Source organism: Otolemur garnettii, unplaced genomic scaffold, assembly GCF_000181295.1.
Source record: "Otolemur garnettii isolate 467f Iridium unplaced genomic scaffold, OtoGar3 scaffold00133, whole genome shotgun sequence".
Taxonomy (NCBI): Eukaryota; Metazoa; Chordata; class Mammalia; order Primates; family Galagidae; genus Otolemur; species Otolemur garnettii.
The window spans coordinates 4,695,270-4,717,867 of NW_003852528.1; the positions used below are offsets into that span (position 1 = coordinate 4,695,270).

Here is a 22,598-nt window from a genome sequence, read left to right on the forward strand (position 1 = left end):
CTGATGCCCCCACTCACCCTGAAGTTCCCACCCATCACCACTCCAGCTTTCACCAGATGTGGTCAGGGAAGGTGTGAAGGGTGACAGCTTGACCTCTGAGGCCCTTTCCAAACTCACAACTGGACACAGGGACAGGGGGGGTGAAAGTCATAGTACATGGAGGGGTGTATAGTTTTCCAGAAAGGCTTTGTTACCTCATCATTTTGTGGGGGCAAGAATTCCTGAAGAGGGGGGTTTGACTTGTGAACTTTGTTCTGGGGCCTCTGGGGCTGCTTTTTGGTTGGGGTTAGGATCACCTCCCAACAGTTCAGACCCTGGAGGAGGGAAAGCCCCTGCCCTTGGATCCCATGGGCAGAAGCCCTGAAAGTGTACTCTGGGAAATGGCCAGAGAAGGTGATAAGGGTGGTGGGCTGGGAAGAGGGCGCTTTGAGGAAACAACTTTGGGGACTGGGTTGCCCTTGAGTAAACTCCTACCCAAACTGCATCCTGAATTTGGGGGCAAGGGAGGTGATGCCAGTGGGCCTCTAGGTGCAGACCTGACAATAACCCTGATGAATGCACAAGTGAAGGACATTTTGTTATAACAGTGTTTCCCAAATTTTTTAAAACAAAGCTTTAGTGAGTTGAATATTATTAGTCTTGTCAGGTGCAGTGGCTCACACCTGTAATCCTAGCACTCTAGGAGACTGAGGTGGGTGGATTGATTAAGCTCAAGAGTTCAGGACCAGCCTGAGCAAGAAAGAGATTTGGTCTCTAAAAACTAGCCGGGTGTGGTGACAGGCACCTGTAGTCCCAGCTACTTGGCAAGAGGATCACTTAAGCCCAAGAGTTTGAGGTTGCTGTGAGCTATGCTGCCCCAGAACTCTACCAAGGGCAACAAAGTGAGACTCTGTCTCAAAAAAAAAAGCATATGTTAGACTTATAATTAGAGTGAATTCATCTATTGGTCCATAGAAGAAAACTGTGTTTTTAAATCTTTCTAGTTGTGAGAGGCACATGTAAAACTCTCTCACTGAATAGCTGGCCATCCCTAAAACCATGCCCTACCCAGAACAGGGGGAAAGGGAGTAGCATTTCCAAATGAGCTTCATTTATAAATCATTGTTCTGAGAACTAGTGTTCTATTTGAGCAATTGTGTAATCACTTAACTGCAGCTTCCATTTGAGCAATTATGTAATCAATTAACTGCAGCAGCAAAACCAAATGTGATAAAATTCAAATTAGCGGGTAGCACCTGCAGCTCAAAGGAGTAGGGCGCCACCCAGTCCTGGCCCCAGCCCCAGCCAAAAACTGCAAAAAAAAAAAAAAAAGAAAGAAAGAAAGAAAAAAAAAAGAAATTTAAATTAGCTCATGAGAGATTCAAAAATTGGTTTTCTGGACCAGAAATGAGACTTATAAAATTGTAATGACCAAAAATATTCTACTTGTACTATTTGGAAATTAAGTAATGTAGAAACTATTTCCTAAGATTCACACTTATACATCTGTAAGACACCACCCTAAGAAATCACAGTTCTATCAGGTCTCCATTTGAGATATCGTATAATCACTTAGATAATAATAAAAGCAAAGACAAAAACATCAACATTATTTCTGAGGACAAACCGGAGTTCTTGCTGTGTTTCCGATTACTTAATTGCACTTATCAGCAACAACAAAAATAATGTAATTATACGACCTACAAACAAGACAATTTGTCAACGCCCTTCCCTTCTAATGGCCTGCAGTTACAAACATTAGCTAAGAATTGGCAGATTGCCACTTAAGCCATTGAATGATTACTTAATAGCAATACAAATGAAAAAGAGAAAAAAATCAAAGTTACTTTGGTAGCAACAGAAAAATGTGCCTGGCTGTGGTTCTGGCCCTGCAGAGGAGGTGACGCTTCTGCCATCAGGCTGTGTGGACAGCACTGGGTGTAGACAGGCTCCTCTGCCCCTCAGTGGAGAGGTGCTGGGCTGGGGCACCCTTGGTGGAGAGGACGCCCAGACAGTGTCTTCCTCCCTTTCTGGAAGTGGGAGAAGGATAGAGTCCCTTTCCCAGGAGCTGCTCCTGGGACCCTGGGGACCCTCTGATGTCTGACAAGGGGAAGGGGGAGGATGGAGCTAGGCTGGGGCACCTGTTGCGGGGTTGGATGGAGGCATCCCCAGGGCACAGGCACTGCCAGGAGCATAGCAACTGCAGCCCGAGCTCTGCAGCCGCCCTGAGGTGAACCCACAGAGGTTCTGGCTTCTGGGCCTGATCCTGGGCGTGGTCTGTCCGCTCTGGGCCTTGGAACATGGGCCTGGCTAGCTGTGGCCAGGACCTCCTGCTCCTTGCGGCTGGTCATCCTGGTGGGCCCCTGCCAGCTGCCCCATATGCAGCACCAGGGATGTGACGGTACTTTGGAAATCCTCGAGTATGCCCATAATCCTTTATCTCAGGTGTTACGTAGTAAAGAATTCAACCAAACAAATGTCCAGCTCTTCCCCTTGGCTTCTGGAAGATGATTATTAAGCCCTTATTAGGGTGTCATGACTGACAGGCATGTCTTTGTTTACCTGGGGCCTTGGATAATGCCTGACAGTCTAAGGAAGCAATTTAGGGTGGGCAGGCTACATGGTATTTAGTGGGGACTGACCACGCCAGAAAGACCAGTAATATGACTTAGGCTGGAGGCTTTGGGTCACACAGCTCAACCTCCTGAGGGCTGGAGACTAAGGTCAGCCATGTGGACAACTGATGGATTGACTGTGCCTGGATACCAGAGCCCCAGCAATCACTCTGCCAGGGAGCTGGGGAGCCACCTGCTGACAATACTCCAGATCTGTGTCATCACATGTAGATTCTGTGAGGTCCATGTGTCCCACACTGCTTAATACTATGGAACTTCACACTTTAAGCATTATAGGTTACTGGACAGCAGAAAACTAAAGCCTTATACCAATTTTAGTTTTTTGAAATAGAGCCGACATAAACATAAAGGCAATTTTAGAGAAGAGTGACCTTATTTTATGAGTTAATTTCAATAATAAAGCTTGAAGTTGTGCAGTCAGCTGTCCTGACTCCACAGGGAGGGGTGAAAGGAAGCTTTGCGTTTGGTGCTTCTGGATGTCAATGGGGTCAGATCAAGCTCCCACGGCAGCACTCTCAGGAACGGGAGCTGACAGGAGGTCTTGCTTGTCACCAGCGTCTAAATCCCTAAAGAAATTTATTGTATTCACCCAGTTTGGAATATATGAAGTCAGAGGCAATGAAAAAGTTAACGTCTGGTTGCTCAGAGTCATGGTCCCACAATCTAACCAAGGTAAGGGCCAGTGAAATGGCCAGGGTCCCTGGGCCACCACGACCCTGGCTGGGGACCCAATGCCATATCATGAATGGGTGGAACAGTCAGGGTGTGGAGCCAACTTGGGGCTCCCAGACCTACTGGTGAAGTGGCAGCTGAGAGGACACAGGAAGCAAAGTCTGACAGGGTGAGGTGAAAGTTTGGACAGATTGTATGTGACATGTTCATGCCTGCTGTCCCTGACTGTGTCATGGGGGTAGAACTGTGCCTCACTTCCCCTACGTGTCACTGTGAAACAGAAGGCAGGTCTGCCCTCAGCTGATACTAGCCCAGCACGCCAGAGGGAATCCCAGAACTGTCTGAGGCCCACAGGCTCCTGGAAAGGCCCATGAGCTCCACCCAGCAGCTCCCACTGGGACTGAAGACCAGAAAATTTCTGAGAGACAGGTAGATGGTGTGAGGTTATGATTGAGACCATCCAGTGACCAAAGGACATAAAAAACACTGGGACCTGGAATACCCAGAATGTCTTAGGCAATGCCAGAAAAACACTCCACCGGAGAGGTCAGTGCCCAGACGATTTCCAGAGTAAATGGAAATTTCATTTATTTGTATAGAGGTACTACAGAGGCCCACACAGAGGGACATTACACCCCAAGCAGCTGGCCTCTTTTCACCAGGACTGACACTGTACTCCTCCAGGCAGGAGCTTTTGGATTCTACAGTCGTGAGGACAGTGCCCTATGAACAGTTCTCAGCTAACCAATGACGAGAGGCTCAGTGTGTGGATGGAGTCCCAAGGTAGATGGAGGCTCCTGTTAGCACAGCTGTCATTCTGGTTTAAGAAGATAAGAACAAATCAGCTCAGCGAGCTGACTTGCAGACGGTTTGCCCCTCCTTGGGGGATTTTCATGATTTGTGGGCAGTGTGTAATGGCCTGGCCATGACATGAGGCACAAGGAAGTAGAAACATGGTCCCTGGAAATCACTGTGGGAATGTGAGGGCCCAAGAAACCAGGGCCTGTGGGTGTCCATCGGAAGAACCCCCTTCCAGAATCAGAGTGTGACAGGAGGAAGCAACGGATGTCCTGTTGCACTCTCTTGAGGTGATCACCAGGGTCCAGACAACAAGTGGGCGCAGGGGCTGCCCAGGGCAGGGACAGGCTGTGTCTGGTCCCTGCTGAACCCTCTGAGGCACAGATGCCAGAAACAAGAGTCCTGTGGGCAAATAAAAGGCAGAGACTGCAGACGGCTGCAAGGCTGGCTTCCTGGGGAAGGCCCCTCCACCCCCCACCCCCATGCAGCTGGCAAGTTTACCCCATCCTGGTGGCCCTGGGAGGCCACAGTGGGTCCTGACAGCGACACTCTGGACTGGGCTTTCCAACCTAGTGGCAGAGCAAATGCTCAGAGCACTGTAAAAGGACTAGAACAGAAGACATGGCACCAGTTTGGAAAGGGGAGTTACATTTCCTCAGAATAAGAAATACATCTTCACACCAGTGGTTCCGTAAACAATTGAAAGAGGCAATTGAAATATTGGTTGTCCAAACAGGAAGGCACTAGAGGCATGAAGGGCAGATGCCTCACTCAACCTGTGGGGGCCAAGGAAAGTCCTCTGCTTCCCCAGGGGACCTCCCCAGGGGACCTAGGGAAGAGGGTGGGAAGAATGCTTGTGTCACCATGCAGAGCTCCCCCAAGGAGGCTACTAGGGCAGCCCTGCTATCTGGGGCATCCTGTCATTGTCTCTGTAATTGTCCTTGCCCCGGGGACATATCTGCTATTAAGAGATTTTGTTTTATTTGCCTGTTGTCCCCTTTCACCCTTAGCCTACTTACATAATTATGGTCAGAATGGGTTTCTTGAGGACAACATGTATTAGGGGTATGTTTTGTATTCCTTCTGCCAGTGTCCTTTAATTGGCTGGTTTATCTGGTCCATTTGGGTCTCATTCGTGTAGATATGAGAGGGCTTGCCCCTTCCACTGTTTAAACTTCTGTTTGTTCTCTCTGTTTTCTGAATAGACTTTATTTTTTAGACCAATTTTAGGTTCATAGGAAAATTGGCAAGAAGAAACAGAGATTTCCTGTGTGTCCACACCCCTATGTGTGCTTTGCCTTCTGGATTACCAATGTCCCCACCAGTGTGACACATTTGTTAAAACGAATGTGCGTACATTGACACAGGTTATCACCAAAAGTCCAGAGTCAGGGCTCTTCTCAAGAGACAGGATCCTTCCCATCTTGGGTCCTGGGCTCAGTCACCTTCCACTATATAGTCAGTCAAGGTCAGGGTGAAGATCAGATCAACCCCAGGGATTGAGGCAGATGCTTAGTGGGTTCCAAGCCTGGAAAGTGGGGTCCCCCAGGCAGCCTCAGCCCAGCCCAATGCAGTGTGGGACTCCTGCTCAGGCAGAAGTCAAGGTCAGGTCTAGCCCCTGCCAGGACCTCTACTCATGCCAACGTCCCAGCCACTGAACTCTGGCCTTGGGAGAGTGGCATTGTCCCCTTTCCTCCCAGGGCAGGCCAAGCCCTGCCAGAGGCAGGGTTGGGAGTAGGGGCTGGGGGAACGCCTCCTCCCTCCTCTCCTGGATTTCTCACCCCCACTGCCCATCTGGCCTGCAGGGGAAGGGAGTGCCATGAGTGCTCGGAAATGTTCTCCAGAAGAGAAACAAAACTGAAAGTTGGCCCTCTGCCCTGGCTGAACACTGACCCCACACCTGGTCCTGTTGGGAAGCCCCCAAGGACCCTACCCAGTGTGTGCCTGGGAAGTGCAGCTGCTGGGCCAGCACTGTGCTGCCACCTCCCTCCCCCCCACCCCACGGAGCAGCAGGAGCAGGGTCCCCAATGGGTGAGTGACTCTGCCACTCCTTCACTTCTGCTTCTGCTCTGGCTCTTCCCATCATGGGGTCCTGGGCTCAGGTGTGGCCGGGAGATGGCCCTGCATGAGGACCTGTGTCTGAAGCACTCCAGGTGCTTCTCAGAGGCACCGGGAGTGGGCTGCAGGGCTGGCCAGGGCCTGCAGAATGGTCAGCAGCATCTGGAGGGGTCTTCACAGGGGTGAGCAGGAAGGACATGAACTCACCGTGGGGGGTCTTGGTCTTGCCTGGGCTCCTAGGCTGGGCTGTGGGCTGGAACTGGACATTGATGCCCTGGGCCTGCTTCCTCTTTGGGGTTCTCAGGCAAGCAACCTCGGAGTGTTTGGCACAAAGGACACACCAGACACACTCACCACACAGCTCTGAGTCCTGTTCCCTGTCTGCGGCAAGGACATGCTGGTGTGAAGCCTGAGGGTCAGAAATGCCTGAAGGTGGGCTGGCAGGTGAGCAGGGCCCTGGAGACTGTGGAGAAGGAATCCTCACCACCTTGACAAGAGCTCAGCCATTTTGGGATGACAGCTAGTAAGAGGAAAGAGGCCAGAAAACACACTGCAGGGTCATAGCAACCCCCTCCCGACTCCTGGAGTGTTTCCAGGCCTGTGTTACTGGGAAATAACAGGGCAGAAGTTTCCACCCTGGCCACATGCAGTGCTGCTGATTAGCCCCTGGTACAAAGATCAGCCCCTGTGTGGAAGGGAGCAACTCTGAGATTAGCCTCAGTGCAAAGATCAGCCCCTCCACAGCACAGAACAACTGCCGTTGTAGCCCCCTCCCTCACTCCAACCACACTGAGAAGGCTAATAAAAGCCTCTTGAAGCCCTGTAACAGGAAGAGACCTCTCTCACACTCCTATCTACTCTTCTTCCTGATAAAACTTCTTCTTGATCCCCAGACTGGCCTCCTCTCCTTCTTGTGGACTGTCACCCCAACTCTGCCCTCAAACCCCTCAGGGACAAGCCTATGGGATTCAGGGAGCTGGTGGCAGTGAGTTCACATCTCCAGCCTGGGCCTGAGGTGGCCACTGAGCTGGAGGCAGGTGGCAGGCTCAGCACTCCTTTGCAAGCACGTGACTCCCAGACAGACCTTTGCAGAGTGGTCCAGGGTCAGCAGGACTCTCAGAGGGAAATGGAAACAACAGAGGCTGTGGACCTCCCACTTCCTGAGCTTGTTGAGGCTCTTCTGGAATGGGGACCAAGGGAAAAGGTCCATGGGGAACATAGACATTTTGTTGCCATAACCAGGACAGACCTGGGGACTAAGCACACCCAGGAGGCTGCAGGTAACTGGCCTGGGTCCTGGGCAGGGGTGGTGGAGAGCTCTCAGGGGAGAGCTCTCTGGGAGGACACTGGCATCTAGGCATCTTGAGAGAGGATGCCCTGGCCCCTCTGCAAGCTAAGGCCACTGCCATAGTGGACAGTGGACACAAAAAGGACAGAGGGTGGAGGATCTGGCCCCTTGGGCTTCTCTGCCCAGCCGGTGGGGAGCTCCTCTCTTCCATGTCCAGCCACTGTGGAAAGGGAGGTGGTGTTGAGGAGGTCCCTCTCTGAAGAATGGGACTCTCCAGCCCTCAGACACAGCCGATGAGTACAGAAGACTTTGTCCACCCCTGCCAGACTGAGGGCCAGGGCCCTGTAATTTTGTGGTCCTTGTCAATCAGGCCTTCATCTGGTACCTCAAGGCTCTGCTGCAGTGTTTCTTCCTGACCCCTGAATTCCGAGACAGATGAGGGTCTGGGTGGCCTGCATGCTTCTGGGCAGGTCTCAGTGGTGCCTGGTGATGGGAACAAGGACCTAGGCTCCTATGGCCTCAAGATCCAGGAGTTGCCGTGCAGTAGTGCCCTCACAAGCTGCCTGGGCCTGAATAGTAAGTGGACACCTAGTAGGTGCCACGAGGGGCTGTCCAAGCAGAGGTGGAGCTAAGGCCCTAAAGTCTGGTGAGGGGCCCGAGTGTCTCACAGAATGATTTGCCCTTGACTCTGTAGGACTAGGGAGGGGATGAGATGTCAGAGGTCTGCAGCTTCCAGGGGAGAGCTGGAAGCAGAGGCTGACCACCTGAGGTGAGGGTGGCAGGGACTCCTTCCTGGACTTGCCAGTGTAGAGCATGCAGCTCCCCTGCCCAGCAGGCACCCTGGGGGTCCCTCTCCATAGGGAGGGCAGGAAGCAGGCCTATGGGGCATGGAGGAAGTGACCTCAGGAACATCAAGGGTTGGCAAGCTTTCATCCATGGGCAACACCAGCTTGGCAAATCAGGGTTCCATAGTAATTATCAGGAGACCTTGGGCAAGGCCAGTGGAGCCAGAGGGATGACCACCTCTGCCAGGCTGCATTTGGCAACTGCCAATGGGAGATGTCCATGCCCTAGAGGGTCCATCAGAAGGCAGGGCCATTGTGCTGAAGGAACACCCTATAGGCCCTGAGGACAACCAGGGGATCACCTCTCACTCCAGAGCTCCCTGAGGGGCTGGGCCTGAGGGTGAGTGCCCAGGGCCCTGCCAAGAGCTGTGCAGGGCCAATGTGCTAAAGAAAGGAAGGAATGAGTGAGCAAACAGTGAAGGTGTGAACTGAGGTCACAAGTTCAGGTGGGTAAGGTCAGAGCCCCACGGAGAGCACAGCTTGGAGACAGTTCAGGGGGTCCAGGCAGAGGCTCTTACTTTTTTTTTTTTTTTTTTTTTTTTTTTTTTTGAGACGAGCCTCAAGCTGTCACCCTGGGTAGAGTGCTGCGGCATCACAGCTCACAGCAACCTCCAACTCCTGGGCTCAAGTGAGTCTCCTGCCTCTGCCTCCCAAGTAGCTGGGACCACAGGCACCCACCATAACACCTGGCTATTTTTTGGTTGCAGCTGTCATTGTTGTTTGGTGGGCCTGGGCTGGATTTGAACCCACCACCTTAAGTGTATGTGGCTGGCACCTTAGCCACTTGAGCCACTGGTGCCAAGAGGCTCTTACTTTGAACAGGCTCTAGCCCAGGTGGTATGGCAGAGGCTTGAAAAGGCATGGTGATAGACACAGAGGGAAAGCTTGAGGGTGCTGATTTGCCGGGGGAGGGGGGGTGGAGACAGGGGATTTCCAGCCCAAGAGCCTACCAAAGACTTACTCAGGGGGACTGTGTGGGAGCACATTTCCGAGGTGGGAGGGTAGATGGAGGTTTGCAGGGAGCAAAGGGCTGGGGGAGGGTATGGGCAGAGCCCAGCCAAGAAGGGCCTCATACATCAGACTCAGAGTTTGAAGTTTATGCTGAGCACTGGCAGGAACCTTCTGAGATTATGGAAATCCTACACCAAATGTGTGGTTTAGAGGTCTCACTTGGCCCCTCAAGAGAGCCAGGGTTCCTTAGAGAAATGGCTGATTCCAGAGCTGGGGCAGAGACAGAAGACAGGAGCCTGGAGTGTCTTGTTCTCCCAGAGAGCAAGGGATGGGACATAGCAGAGGGCACTGCTAACAGCTCAAAATGGGCCAAATCTGGGACAAGTTGAACACCAAAAGAATATCAAATATTAGATTTTAACACTGAAGTGAGAATATCCGTGAGTCAGAGTGATACTAAAAAGGAGAGTGCATTTCATCTCTGTACCTGTTCAGGTACGAAGTGGAGAAGGTAAAGCCCTGAGGTAACCTTGTACCACAGCATTCAAAGGGATCCTGACTCACTGGGCAGAAGGCTCAGCAGAAAGGGATGCTTGCATGATGACAACGTGTCCACCCAAATCACTTTGATAATAATAAAAAGTAAGAGGTTCCTTTAAAAATGGGGAAATGTGGTGAACACCACATGGATCAGTTGATCAAAATAGCATGGTCAGTAACAGGGCAAAGTGGCACTGGGTCCCATTACCTTGCTGCTTTCAAGCTTTTCTGCTTGTGTTTTGGAAGTATAATTATAATGTGTCTTGGGTGGGTCTCCTTGAGTTCATCTTATTTGAAGTTCCTTGAGATTCTTGGATTTGTGGATTAATGTCTTTCATCAAATTTGATTAGTTTTAGCAACTATTTCTTCACATATTCTCTCTACCTCTTTCTCTCTCACTTTTCTTTCTTGGACTCCTACAATGTGTACACTTTTCCCCTTGATGGTGTCCCACAGATCCCTTAGGCTTTGTTCACTTTTCTTCAATCTTTTTCTCTTCTGTTCCTCATTCTCAATAATTTCCATTGTCCTGTCTTCAAGTGTGCTAATACTTCTTCCTACTCAAATCTGCCTTTGCATCCCTCTGGTAAAAATTTTCTTTCACTTATTATACCTCTCAGCTCCAGAATTTCTTTGTGGTTTCCTTTTAGGTGTTTTAGAAATCTCTTTATTGATATATCCATTTTGTCCACTCCTCATGTGTTGACTTTCCCTCTCTTCCTTTAGCAGAAAAGAGGGTTGGGAATCTTGAGGTGAGACTGACCCACAGTGACCTCACAGCAATTTCCCAGAGACATTCAGCCTCTTTATTTTTCCTTCTACAGAACACAGATGGCCTGAGCTTCTCCTTGATCCTGAACTTTGATGATGGAGACAACCTGTGAGTGCTATAATACCAAGGCCCCAGCCTCTGAAGTAGAGGCCCAGACTGGCTTCCCCACCTGTGGGATAGTGGGGTGGGGGGAGCAGAAGGAAAATGCAGATGCTATTGTCCCTCTGGCTCAGGGGCCAGGGGTCAGGCTCAGGCAGATGCATAGAGTGTCTAAAGCTCTCAGTGCCCAGGTCTTATAAAAGGGGAATGGGCCTTCTTAAATAGTTGTGGGATTTAGAGACAAGAGGAGGAGGGAGGAGAGAGGTGGATGAGAAGGGAGGAAGAGAAGAAAGAAGGGAACAGCAGGGGATGAAGGGGAAGGGACAGGAGGAAATGGAGGAGGAAAGTGGAGGGAAGGAGGACAGGGAGGGGACGTGGATGGAGTCAGGACACCAGGTCAGGAGACTTAGGTCAGCAGAGCAGCATATCTAAAAGATCATCCTGTCTTGGGGATTCAGAAGAAGATAAAGGCAGCTTTCTATAGTCATTGTGGCAACCTGGACAATTGAGCTGGGGAAGGGTCCATTTTCTTTCTATTTTCTGAAACAGTTTGTTTAAAATTGAAATTATTTCTTTGGGTAACTCTTGGTAGAATTGTAAGGCAAGCCAGCTGAGTCTCAAAAGTGTTTGCTTCATTTGCGGGAAGGTTTTGATAACAGTGTCTGATTCAACCATCCGGATAAATAAATATGTGCATAAGCATATATGTATATGCAAATATGAATTACTACTACTATTCAGATCTTTTATTTCCTCTCCTGATAGCTTGTAGAATCACCTCTTCTCTAGGGTTTTGTTTATTTTAACTAATTTTTCAAAAGTTCTAGCAGGAAGTTGTCTGTAATATGCTCTTCACACATTTTTGAATGTTGTGGGTTCTATCAGGGTGTGTTCTCTCACAGTCCTGATATTGGCTAATTATTCCTTCTCTTTTCTTCCTTGATAAGTTTCACTGGGGATTTGTCGATTGTGTAAAACCTTCCAAAGAGCCAATTTTGGCTTTGATAATCTTCTGTAGGTTTCTTTTACACTTCATTAATTTATCTTCTTTATTATTTCTTTAGTTGTACTTTATCTGGGTTTAAATTTCACCCATTTTAAAAACTTAAGATATAAATTGAATAGCTTCTGTACAGCTAAGGAGATACCAACCAAAGCAAGTAGACAACCATCAGAATGGGAAAAGATATTTGTATATTATGAATCGAACAAAAGCTTGATAACCATCTATAGAGAACTCTAATTAATCAACATAAAAAAGCCAACAATCCCTTATATCAATGGCAAGAGAGATGAATAGAACCTTCTGTAAAGAAGACAGATGAATGGCTAACAAACATATGAAAAAATACCCATCATCCCTAATATCAGAGAAATGCAAATCAAAACCACCCTGAGATATCACCTAACCCCAGTGAGAATGGCCCAAATCACAAAATCTCAAAGCTGCAGATGCTGGCGTGGATGTGGAAAGAAGGGAACACTTTTAGACTCGTAGTGGGACTGCAAACTAACACAACTTTTTTGGAAAGAAGTATGGAGAATCCTCAAAGAACTCAAACTAGACCTTCCATCTGATCCTACCCAGAAAAAAAAAAATCCTTTCATCATAAGGACATTTACACTCGACTGTTTACTGCAGTGCAATTTACAATTGCCAAACTGTGGAAACAGCCTAAATGCCTGCCAATCCAGGAATGGATAAACAAGCTGTGATTTATGTATACTATGGAATACTATTTAGCCACTAGAAAAGATGGAGACTTTACATCTTTTGTATTAACTTGGATGGAATTGAAACACATTCTTCTTAGTAAAGCACCACAAGAATGGAGAAGCAAGAATCCAAAGTGCTCAACTCTGATATGAGGACAATTGATGACCTAGGACATGGTGGGTGGTGGGGGAAGGGGGAGAGGAGAAGGAAGGAGGGAAGTGGATGGGGGTCATGGTGTGACACACTTCTTGGAGGCAGGACACAATTATAAGCGAGACTTTACCTAACAAATGCAATCAGTGTAACCTGGTTCTCTGTACCCTCAATGAATCCTCAACAATAAAAAATAAAAATAAAAACTTAAGATAAAGTCCTAGAACATTATTTATTTTCCTTTCTCCTTTTGTTAATATGTGCTTTACAGCTATAAATTTCCCTTGAACTATGGCTTTAGCTGCTTTCTGCAAAGTTTTATTTCTAGGGTTTCCATAACTTTTCATTTCAAAATACTTCTTTTCATTGTTATCTTTGACTTGTAAGTTACTTAGAAATATGTTTGTTTATTTCCAAACACATGGGGCTCTTCTAACTATCTTTTTGTTATAGATTTCTAGGCTTCGGCCTTATACCCTTTATAGGCTTCTGACAGTGTGACAGCATTCTGTAGTTAGTGGGTACACATTTCAAAAAGGTGCAATCAGACAGGAAAAAAAAGTCTGATTACGATTATTCCTTGGAGTTTGCTGAGACTTGCTAGAGCAGTGCACATGGCCATGGTGAAGTTTGGTAAGTGTTCATAGTGTTGGAACACTCTTGCAGTTTCGGGGGCAATGTCCACGTGTCCACTGGGCGAGCTTCCTTAAGGTGTGGTCAAATTGTCTTACAGACTTATCTTTCTCTCTCCACAGTTTAGGGATTGTAAATTGTGCTGCAATAAACAGTCAAGTGCAAATGTCTCTCTATTCTTTAGCCTAGAAATAGTCATGTTGAGCCTTCCCGTAATAGTGTAGAGTCACACAGCCCTCCTTGTGGCTCTGTCAAGTTTTATGTGACATATCTCTGCAGCTACATTCTTGGGTGTATAGACATTTAGAAGTATTATGTATTCTTGGAAAATCATCCCATTTACTATTTGAAACTGCCTACCTCAGGTTATGCCTTTGGCTTAAAACCAACTTAGTCTGAGACCTTCTTTGGCTGTGCTTTTCCTGACGTATCTTTCACCGCCTTTGGACTTTTGAGCTTTCTGAATTCTAGTGCACTAGATATTTCTCCTCTTATCTGCATGCAGTTGTCTGTTTTTATTGCCTCTGACAAATTCTGTCCTTCGGTCAGTGCAGTGACCTTTCTTTGTATTGAATGCAATTACTGATTCTGGTGTTAATTCTCCCCCTCACCAAGTGCCTTCCTTGGTCCCTCCTGCTTCAGCCCTGTCTTGTCTCCCTCATGGTGTGGTCGGTCCCAGAGGGTTTTGTTTCACTATTTCTTTTGTATTTTCCCGTGTGGTTTTGTCTTAATGTCTCAACTTCTCAGCCTACTATTAATTGGCTCTTTGATCAAACCTCCAACAGCACAAGAATTTTGTGCAATATTTACCCCTCTAGGTTTCTATGTCACTACCAGTGTCATTTCTGTGTCTGTTTTCAAGGCAGAAGGCACTGTCTCCACTTTCTGCTACTCAGTTACCAGGTTGCTCTTCCTTCCTGCCTCTTCATTTCAATTCCTTTCCTTCTGGTGAAGTCACTCTCTGGAGCCCAACTGGTGTAGACTGTTCTGCTCCCTGCCACTCCCCTTCCCACCAGTGGTGCAAGTCATGGCTGTGCTGCAGGTGAGGCTCCCCTGGATAGACAGGAGAGCATTGCACATATGTGCAGCGCCCCAAGCTTTGTGACTGTTGCTCAGAACCTGTAGTAGGCAGTGTCATGGTCTGCGGTGTTCTCTGTTGCCAGGAAGGGTGCAGAGAAGAACGTGGTTAGGACATGTGGATGTGGCCAGGGCAGGTGGTCAGGAGGTTCTTCTGGGGCCCGCTGAGCCTGCTGACCCCTGGAGTGTGCAAGTCCCCACCACTCCTTTCTAGGAGAATCTCCTCCTGTGCCTCCCAGAGATCCTGATTCTGCAAGTCAAGGAGCTGGCACTGAAAATGGGAAGTTTCAAAAAATCCAGAAGCCCATCCATGTCACCCAAGTGCTGAAACTTCTGTGGATGACCACAGAAGCCAGGTCATCTCATTCATCCCTGGTGAGTGCCTGGCAAGGGAGGGGGCACCCGGCTGTGGGGTCCCATTCCTGTGGCCTTGGCTGACAGCAGTGTTCACGCCTGGGTGCTCCACCCACCTGTCCCTTCTTTCCAGGCATGTTGACTGAGCACTGGTCCAGCAAAGGTCACAGGATGGGGCCAGAGGCAGTGGGGCAGGAGTGGGGAGCAGAGCACTGGTGCCTTTGCAGAGGTGGTCTGTGTGCTGGGCTTTGATGTAAGGTGTGTGCTTCCCTAGAGGGGCTGGGTCTGGGAGCCAGAAAGGGTTTCATTCCCAGAAGAGGGGGCCAGGGACCCCTGTGGCACTGGAGGAGACCCTGATGTGGGAAGAGCCCTGGAGCTGTGGGTTCTGTTCAGGGACACTGAGCCCTGGGTAGTGCCACACTCATGCCCCTGAGCACAGTTCCAGCCAGCAGGGTCTCTGCAGTCACCCCAGGACACAACAGCACATGCACCCTCACCTGCCCTCACACCTGCCCTCTAAAGCCCACAGTCTCCCCTGGAGGAACAGAGACGCTACCTCTTCTATGCTTTGTGCTGTCCCCAGGAGACTAGAGCAGGGGCCACGACATGGCCCCAGTCCAGCCCCCTGGCAGGGTGGGGCAGCAACTAAAGGTCGTGTTCAGGGAGCTGGTGACCAGGGAGGCACCATCAGTCCTGTTTCTGGTGAATATAGGATGGGGATCTGTGGAACTGATGCTGAATGTGGCTTTTACTATTTTTATGGGAAGTTCTGGAGACATTTTTCTTCCAGATTGAAATTTTTAGCACACCTTTAATTATTTCTAAAAGTAACGTATGTCCTTTAAAAAAGAAAGAAAAGAAAATTTACACAGCACAGAAAAAGGTATTCCTGAGACAGCAACAGGTGAGGGTGGACAGGATGGAACCCAGTGGTCAGAGAATCCAGGGGGAGGAGGACAGAGAGAGAGGTCTCAGGGAAGGGAGGGTCTGGGGTGGGATGGACAGCTAGGAGGGACGAGGGGGAGGAAGTAGGGACAGGGCTGCAGGTCTGGGGAGGACAGGTTGGGGCCTGAAGCAGACTTGAATGGAGGGGTGCCTGACAGGGCCACTAGGGCACCAAGAGACCATTTGCAGGGGCAGGAGGAGTGGGTTGGACAGCAGAGCGTACGGGTGTTGACTCTCCAGGTGACCCTACTGGGGGCCTGGCTGAAGCCAGAGGGGCTGGTGTGGAAGGGATGCATTCTCAGTCCCTTCCCTTTTCTCCAGGTGGGGACATTTCCTCCACACTCCCTGCTCAGATTTAAGGACACAGAGACCCCCTCAGTGGAGGGTGGGGGGCAGGGGAAACCCTAGTCCTGCCTGGATGACCCCAGGATCCCTGGGTATTCAGATGGTGCTTGCTGAAGGCAGCTGACCATCCATCCCAGAGGGCATGTCCCCGAGGGGGTGATTATGGTGGGGTCAGGTGGATTCCTGACCATAGCTGGGTGACTACACTGGCAGTGCCTCTCACCCTCAGCCCCGCCACACCCTTCCCTCTGGCCTATGGGGTGAGCTTCCCTGGGAAGATGGTAGGTATTGTCACAAACACACTCCAGCCTCCCCCAGTGGGGGGTGAGTGGTACCAGGCAGAGACGCTCAGAAATGAGAGGAAAAGCCAAGGGGTGCTGAGGCTGCAGAGAGACCAGGAAGCCCAGGGCCCAAGAACTGCCCAGGGGAGGCAGGAAGTGCAAGGTCCTCAGTAGGAGGGACCAGGGGAGGGGACAACAGAGAGGAGAGGGGCTGGCCCTTTACTCCAGGGCTCCTGGCCAAAGCCAGCTGCACACAGCCTCCTCTATATGTCTGCCCATCACATCTCCCAACAGGATGATCTGTCAGCTGGGGATACGCAGCGCTAGGGGAAGGGATGTGGTGCTAGATGTGGCCAGTTCTGAGGAGCAGTTCAGGAACATGCCAGTGAAGCTGCTAAAGGACTTGGTGGCCCAGAATGTGCTCAAGTCAGGTGGGCAGGGAGGTGGGACGGAGCTGGGTAGGGGTGGCATCCTGGGGAGAGGAAAAGAGAGGGGCAGCCTGGGTCCACAGTCAGGGCTTAGAGTGGACATGAAGAGCCTGGCTGTGCTCTTTGGCTCTGAGGGTCCTCATTCAGGGTCTTTTGCTCAGCAAGGTGGGCTCCCTGACTTCCTTCCTGGGTCTCTGTCACCCTTCCTGGAGTTCAGGGGCAAGGGGTTCAGCAGGCCCAGCACTTTTGGTTATCCTGGCTGGTCAGAGAGAGGCCCATCCCTGCAGGCTCCTCCAGGCCACTGGGGCCTGCCGCTGGCTCCCTCCCCCAACCCCAGTCCCTCCTCCATGATTCTGTCTCTGTCCCAATTCAGCTAGGATCCAGGTGCCCCCAAGGGGTGCAGGCTGCAGGACATGTAGAGCTCTCCCCAGCCTGTAAAGGCCCCGCAGAAGAGCCTACAGGGGACAGAACCCCAGACAATAGTCCCCCTGGAGCAGGGAAGCCCAGGCTTACAGAACCCCAGACGGCAGCCCCCAGGAGCAGGGGCAGCCCAGGCTTACAGAACCCCAGACGGCAGCCCCCAGGAGCAGGGGCAGCCCAGGCTTACAGAACCCCAGACGGCAGCCCCCAGGAGTAGGGGCAGCCCAGGCTTACTTCTTGCTTTCTTCTCAGAAAATGCAGAATTCTCTATGCTGTTTGCCGACCACATCCTGGAGCTAGAAAACACCCTCCAGGACTACGGGATCAGAAACAAGTCCACCATCCTCATAGTGGTGCATCTGCCCGGTGGGCACCAAGACACTACTCCTGCAGGACCAGAGCTGGGGACATAGAGGCCCTGCCTAGGAGGGGACAACACTCTTCTGGAGATCCTCAGTCCTGTGCCACTCAGTGGGGAGCAGACTGGGGGCAATAAATGATCCTCAAATGACCACCTGGGCTGTGCTCCTTCATCTGGCGAGGAGGCACCTGACAGCGCCTACCCACAGGCGCCTCTTTGGCCTCAACTTAATGACCCCCCCAAACTGGTTCACCTGTACCCCCACTGCTCCCTAAAATGGACTCACAACATCCCAGCTAAGTCTTTTCTGGGAGGGGACCTGACAAAGGTTCCCCAAGGCTCTGGGCCTTAAGATCAGGGAGGAGGGCAGGCAGCAAGGCTTTCCCCAGCAGCCCCCCACACACACAGCCTCCCTGTGGCCCCATCACAGGAGGGTGGGACCCCTGAAGCTCTGCCAGGAAGAGGAATAGACAGTTGAGCTCCTGGCTCCCTCCCCTCAGGAGACCCCACCTGGCAGAGCCCCAACCCCTCTGCCCAGCCCCTGCTGCACTCTCCTCTGGAGCAGGCCCTGTCTGAGGTCCCTCCTGCTGGGACGATGGGAGGATATGGGGAGCCCTGGGCAGGGCCCCCACAACATGGGGCCCAGCATCCCCAAGATACTGTGGTGGCATCTCCTGGGTCCTGTGACTCCTAGGCTTAAGGACCCAGGCAGGGACTTTTCCCAGGTGGGGGCATTCTACATAAACAAAACAAACTGTTATCCAAAATACATGAACAGTGAAACACACATCTTTAGTGTGAACGCCCAGCCCTCAACACACGTGTGATCCCAGGCGACCCACACCAGTACCAAGGAGCAAGACTTTCTGTCGCCACAGAAAGGCCCCCACTTTCTTGCTCAGCCATGGAGCTCCCACCCCAATTGCAGGCATCCACGTTCCCCAGGTTCATGTTTTCCTTAGGTAATTCCATGTAAACAGAATGTGCCTTTACCTAGAAATGGCAGAGCTGTGAACAGTGCCCGGGCTCTGTCCCCCTGTGCTAGCTCACCAAGGCAGGGCTTTGCCTGCAGCCCCTGGGGGTGTCCTGCCTGAGTCAGTACAGACCCATAGGCTCCTTGGGGGCCTGGCTTCCCCCAGGGGCCATGATAGGGAAAATGCAGTAACCCCAGGGGTATTGGGCCAGGGTCTGGGTGAGCCTGAGCTCATCCTTCATGTGACCCCCCACCCCAGGAAGCCCTGACCTTTTCCTGTCTAGGGTCCATGTAAATGGACTCTTAGAGGAAGAGCAGCTCCACGGTGGACTGTGTTTGGGCGGGTCTTGTCCTCAGGGATCGTGTTCTGTATTTCAGGGTCTGACTCCCATTCACTGTTTATGGAACACCCTTCTCTAGGGGAGACACGGTTTGGCTATTTTTCTGGTAATGAACACTTAGTTGTTTTCAATTCATTACTGATATGAGTGAAGTTGCCATAAGCACTTTTATACATATTTTTTGTGTAAGGAAAGAATCCTCACATCCCTGACAAGAGCTCAGCCCTTTTTGGACAATAGCAGTGAGAGAAACCAAGTCAGAAACAGATAGGGTCACAGCAACTCCTTACCTACACGGCCAGAGTGTCTCAACGGCCACATTTCTGGGAAATAACAGGGCATTAATCTCTACCCTGTTCCTGGCACGGACGAGGGGAGCAACCGGTGAGTGGTCCTGGGATTGTGCAGACCCGGCTGCTGGGCAGGCTCTGCCCCCAGAACCTGGGTCCCTGCTTCCCCAGTCACACTGCCCCCTGCCCTGGAAGTGGACTAGAGTGGGTACTGAAGACACGACCCAAGGCTTGGGGGGCCTATGCCTATGGGGGCAATTGGGCAATTCTCAACCATCAGGACTTGGCCAGAGCCCTTCAGCCTTGGGGAAGTCTGCATAGCCCCCTAGAGCACCTCAACAGCCTTCCTCAGAGCTGTCTCCCTGCCAAACACCCAAACCCCAACAGCCTTGGGGGTCGAGACAGAGCAGTCAGTAGCCCACTCAGACCTCTGGGCCTAAGCTAGCCACTGGCACCTGGCCTGCGAAGGACTCAAGGTAGGGTCTGAGCCCCAACTGAGTGTCCCTGGACAGTCACTGCACACGACTCTGTGGTGCGGGGGATCTGTCCTGGCACCCCTCCCCATGGCCCTCTCCTGGCACCAGGTGGGGCTCCTGCAGAGGCGGCACCTCCCCAGGGTGCAGGCAGTAGCTGCCTGGCCACCAGCCAAGGCCATCCCCTTGGGCTTCCTGGAAATGGCCATTGAGTGACACGAAACAATTCAGAGTCAAGTGCAGTTTGCCACTGAGGCCCCAGTGGGAATAATGTAGCCCTTGTCTGATCTCCTGCTGTACCCAGGCCTCAGGGGACAGCCATGTGGAATTTTAACTGACGGGCTATATGAACACCTGTGTGTTTCAAATATAATCTGACCAGTTCTATCTTTTAACCTGCAAGTGGAATAGATCGGCCTGGGAGCAGGGATGACCCTGTCACACCATGGGGCTGGGTAGGGACTGTACATTGTCACAGGGCCTGGGAAACCCCCACACTGAAAAATTCCAGGACACAAGGCACAGCCCACTGCCACACAGCTTCCTTCACAGGGCCCTGGGGACTCAGTGTCCCCTTAACCTGGGCATCCTGGGAGCTCTGTGAGGGTCGCTGACAATGACAAGCTCAGTGTGACTGCCCTCTGCAGCAGGGGTCAAGGCGGGAGCTGGTCCCCAGAAACATTCTGCAGGAAACATCTGGAACAGAGAGGCTGAAAGCCGCATAGGTCAAGGTGGGCAGGAATCTGTGATGAGCTGGGAGGGGTATGGCATCTCAGGGACCTATCAGCAAAGACCTGAGCAGCTCCTCAGGGGGCACGGTGACCCCTGGGACAATCAACCTCTTCTGTAGCACACAGGGGCCATTGCGACCAAGGATGCAGAGGAGCCAATGGAGGGTGTGCAGGAGACATTCCCTGTGAAAAGTCACCGTCCCTTGTCCAGATCCGAGTCCAGTCTCGGACCTGGCACCCACTGATGGCAGGACAGAGGGTGTGTCCCCATGAAGAGGCACCTGCAGCATCCCAGCTGGCCCTGTCTCTCCTGAACAAAATGATAGTCATTGTCTGCATGACTGGGAATGCAAATTGCTGGTGCCTTTTCATCAAAGGCAGGTTCAATTTTGTGGCCTGATTCATGCTCCAGAGATTTCTCATGAGAGCAGACTCTACCCAGCCTCTTAAGAAAACTTCTTCAATCAACCACATAGACAAGAACCCCCACCTCCGAATCTACTTTTAAAAAATTCAAGCTATGGCTTGGTGCCTGTAGCATAGTAGTTACGGTGCCAGCCACATACATGGAGGGAACCAGGTTTGAACCCGGTCCAAGCCAGCTAAACAACAATGACAGCAACAAAAAAATAGCCGGGCATTGTGCAGGTGCCTGTAGTCCCTGCTACCTGGGAGGCTGAGGCAAGATAATCGCTTAAGCTCAAGAGTTGGAGGTTGCTGTGAGCTGTGACACCACGGCACTCTACCAAGGGCAACATAGTGACACTCTGTCTCAAAAAAGAAAAAAATCCAAGCTAGTATACCCTGAAAAACTGGGCTTCTCTGTTTTTCAACTAAGTTGAAAGTTAACAAATAACACTGTGGGAGGCTCGCTGGAGCTTAGGAGTTCGAGACTCATCTGAGCGAAAGTGAGACCAGGACTTATGAAAGAAATGGAAAAACCCAGCGGGACGCTGCCTCAGCCAGCGCCTGTAATCCCAGCAGCTTCCGGAGGCTGAGGCAGCGGGATGCCCACAAGCCGGAGTCTGAGGTTGCAGTGAGCTACCAAGCCACTGCACTCTGCTCAGGGGCATAGAGTAGGACTCTGTCTCAACAACAACAACAAAAAAAGAAAGTTAACAAATATCTCTACTCTCCCCACAAAGCACAAGGATAGCTTACAGCAGTGTTTTTCCACTTTTTATCTGATAGCACCTTGAATCTTTAGTTAACCTTCCATGTTAAACTTAAATTATGTGATGGAAAACAAAGAAGGAAGAAGAATATACTTATTGTTGAAAGGCCAGACAGACCCCATTTTGCACTCTTTTCCCCTCCCTTCCTCATTACTCCCTGCCCCTGAGACATAGGCCTTGCGAAAACTGGCTATTAAACAAACACATCCTGCGCTTAGCCCCGAGTTACAGACCCTTGTAAAACCACATCCTATCTTCATGAAACACCTAGTGCCCCCTTCTAACTGCCCAACCTCCCCACCCCATAGATCTAACCTTGCAAAGTCTAGCTTTGCATTAAGGATTCTACCCCTCTCCTTTGCCTCAGCTGAAAGATATAAAAACTTCCTCCCATCGTTACCTCGGTGCCGAGAGTATCATTGGTGTGAACTGCCTCTCAGTCTCAGCCGGCCAATAAAGGACCCCGTACTCAATTTGAACAGTGTGCTGGCATTTTCTCTATAATTCCTCTTGTATTGGGTACAACATTGTGGTTTGAACTTCTTTAAAAAACAATTTAATTATTTGTCTTTAAAAATTTTTGCAGCCCACTTAAGATCCTCTCCCGGCACACCGGTGTGCTGTGGCACTGGTTGAAAATCACTGGCTTAGAGAGTATTCCATCCAGCCTCCCACCTGCTGTCTTGGAGATCTGCAGCATTGTTAGTTTTGTTCTCATGCTCTCCAGATGAGCCGCTATCATAGGTGCTTTTCAGTTCCCTCCGTGCATTGCCAGGTTCTCTTCCAGTCCCGTTTGCCCACACTTCAGCTCCCTCCCGGTCTCCTCCCCTACATGGGAGGAGCTCTTCACAAGGCCTGTGAGAGACAAATGCACCCCACTTTGCTCACCTGAAGTAAGCTGACCACAAGGACTGAGGACCATTCAGGTGGGCATGGAGTCAGAGTGTGACCACTGCAGCCCCTGGAAACTGCTGCCTCATCTCCTGCCTTCCCCTCGGGGTGTCTGTGCCAGAAGACTCTCCTTTCTGTGGAGTCAACCTTTCTGGTGCATTTAGAGGAGTGTGCCTACAGATTTAATGGTGGTTATCTGCCTGAAAGCTTGCTAGGGGTTCACACCTTTCCTCAATTTTGGAAAATTTTTACACCTCCTTCACATGTGCTGCCCCCCCCCCAACCCTCCCACCCCCCCCACCCCCCGCTGCTCCCGAGGTCTCTAGTTGACATTTAAAACTCCCTGTGGAAGGCCATTCTGACTTTTCAGT

General features: G+C 50.8%; 2 long non-coding RNA genes across 2 annotated transcripts; one reads left to right on the top strand and one right to left on the bottom strand.

The window, feature by feature from the left end:
- Nucleotides 1-3,541: 3,541 nt before the first annotated feature.
- LOC111727947 lies at nt 3,542-6,706 on the bottom strand. The gene is made up of 3 exons (XR_002775370.1): nt 6,351-6,706; nt 4,587-4,692; nt 3,542-4,487 (listed from the first exon to the last, which is right to left on the bottom strand). It is a non-coding gene; the product is annotated as an uncharacterized LOC111727947 (long non-coding RNA).
- A 676-nt stretch (nt 6,707-7,382) lies between these two features.
- Nucleotides 7,383-17,673, top strand: LOC111727946. The gene is made up of 4 exons (XR_002775369.1): nt 7,383-7,423; nt 10,593-10,648; nt 14,434-14,594; nt 17,245-17,673. It is a non-coding gene; the product is annotated as an uncharacterized LOC111727946 (long non-coding RNA).
- The last annotated feature ends 4,925 nt before the right edge of the window (nt 17,674-22,598 follow it).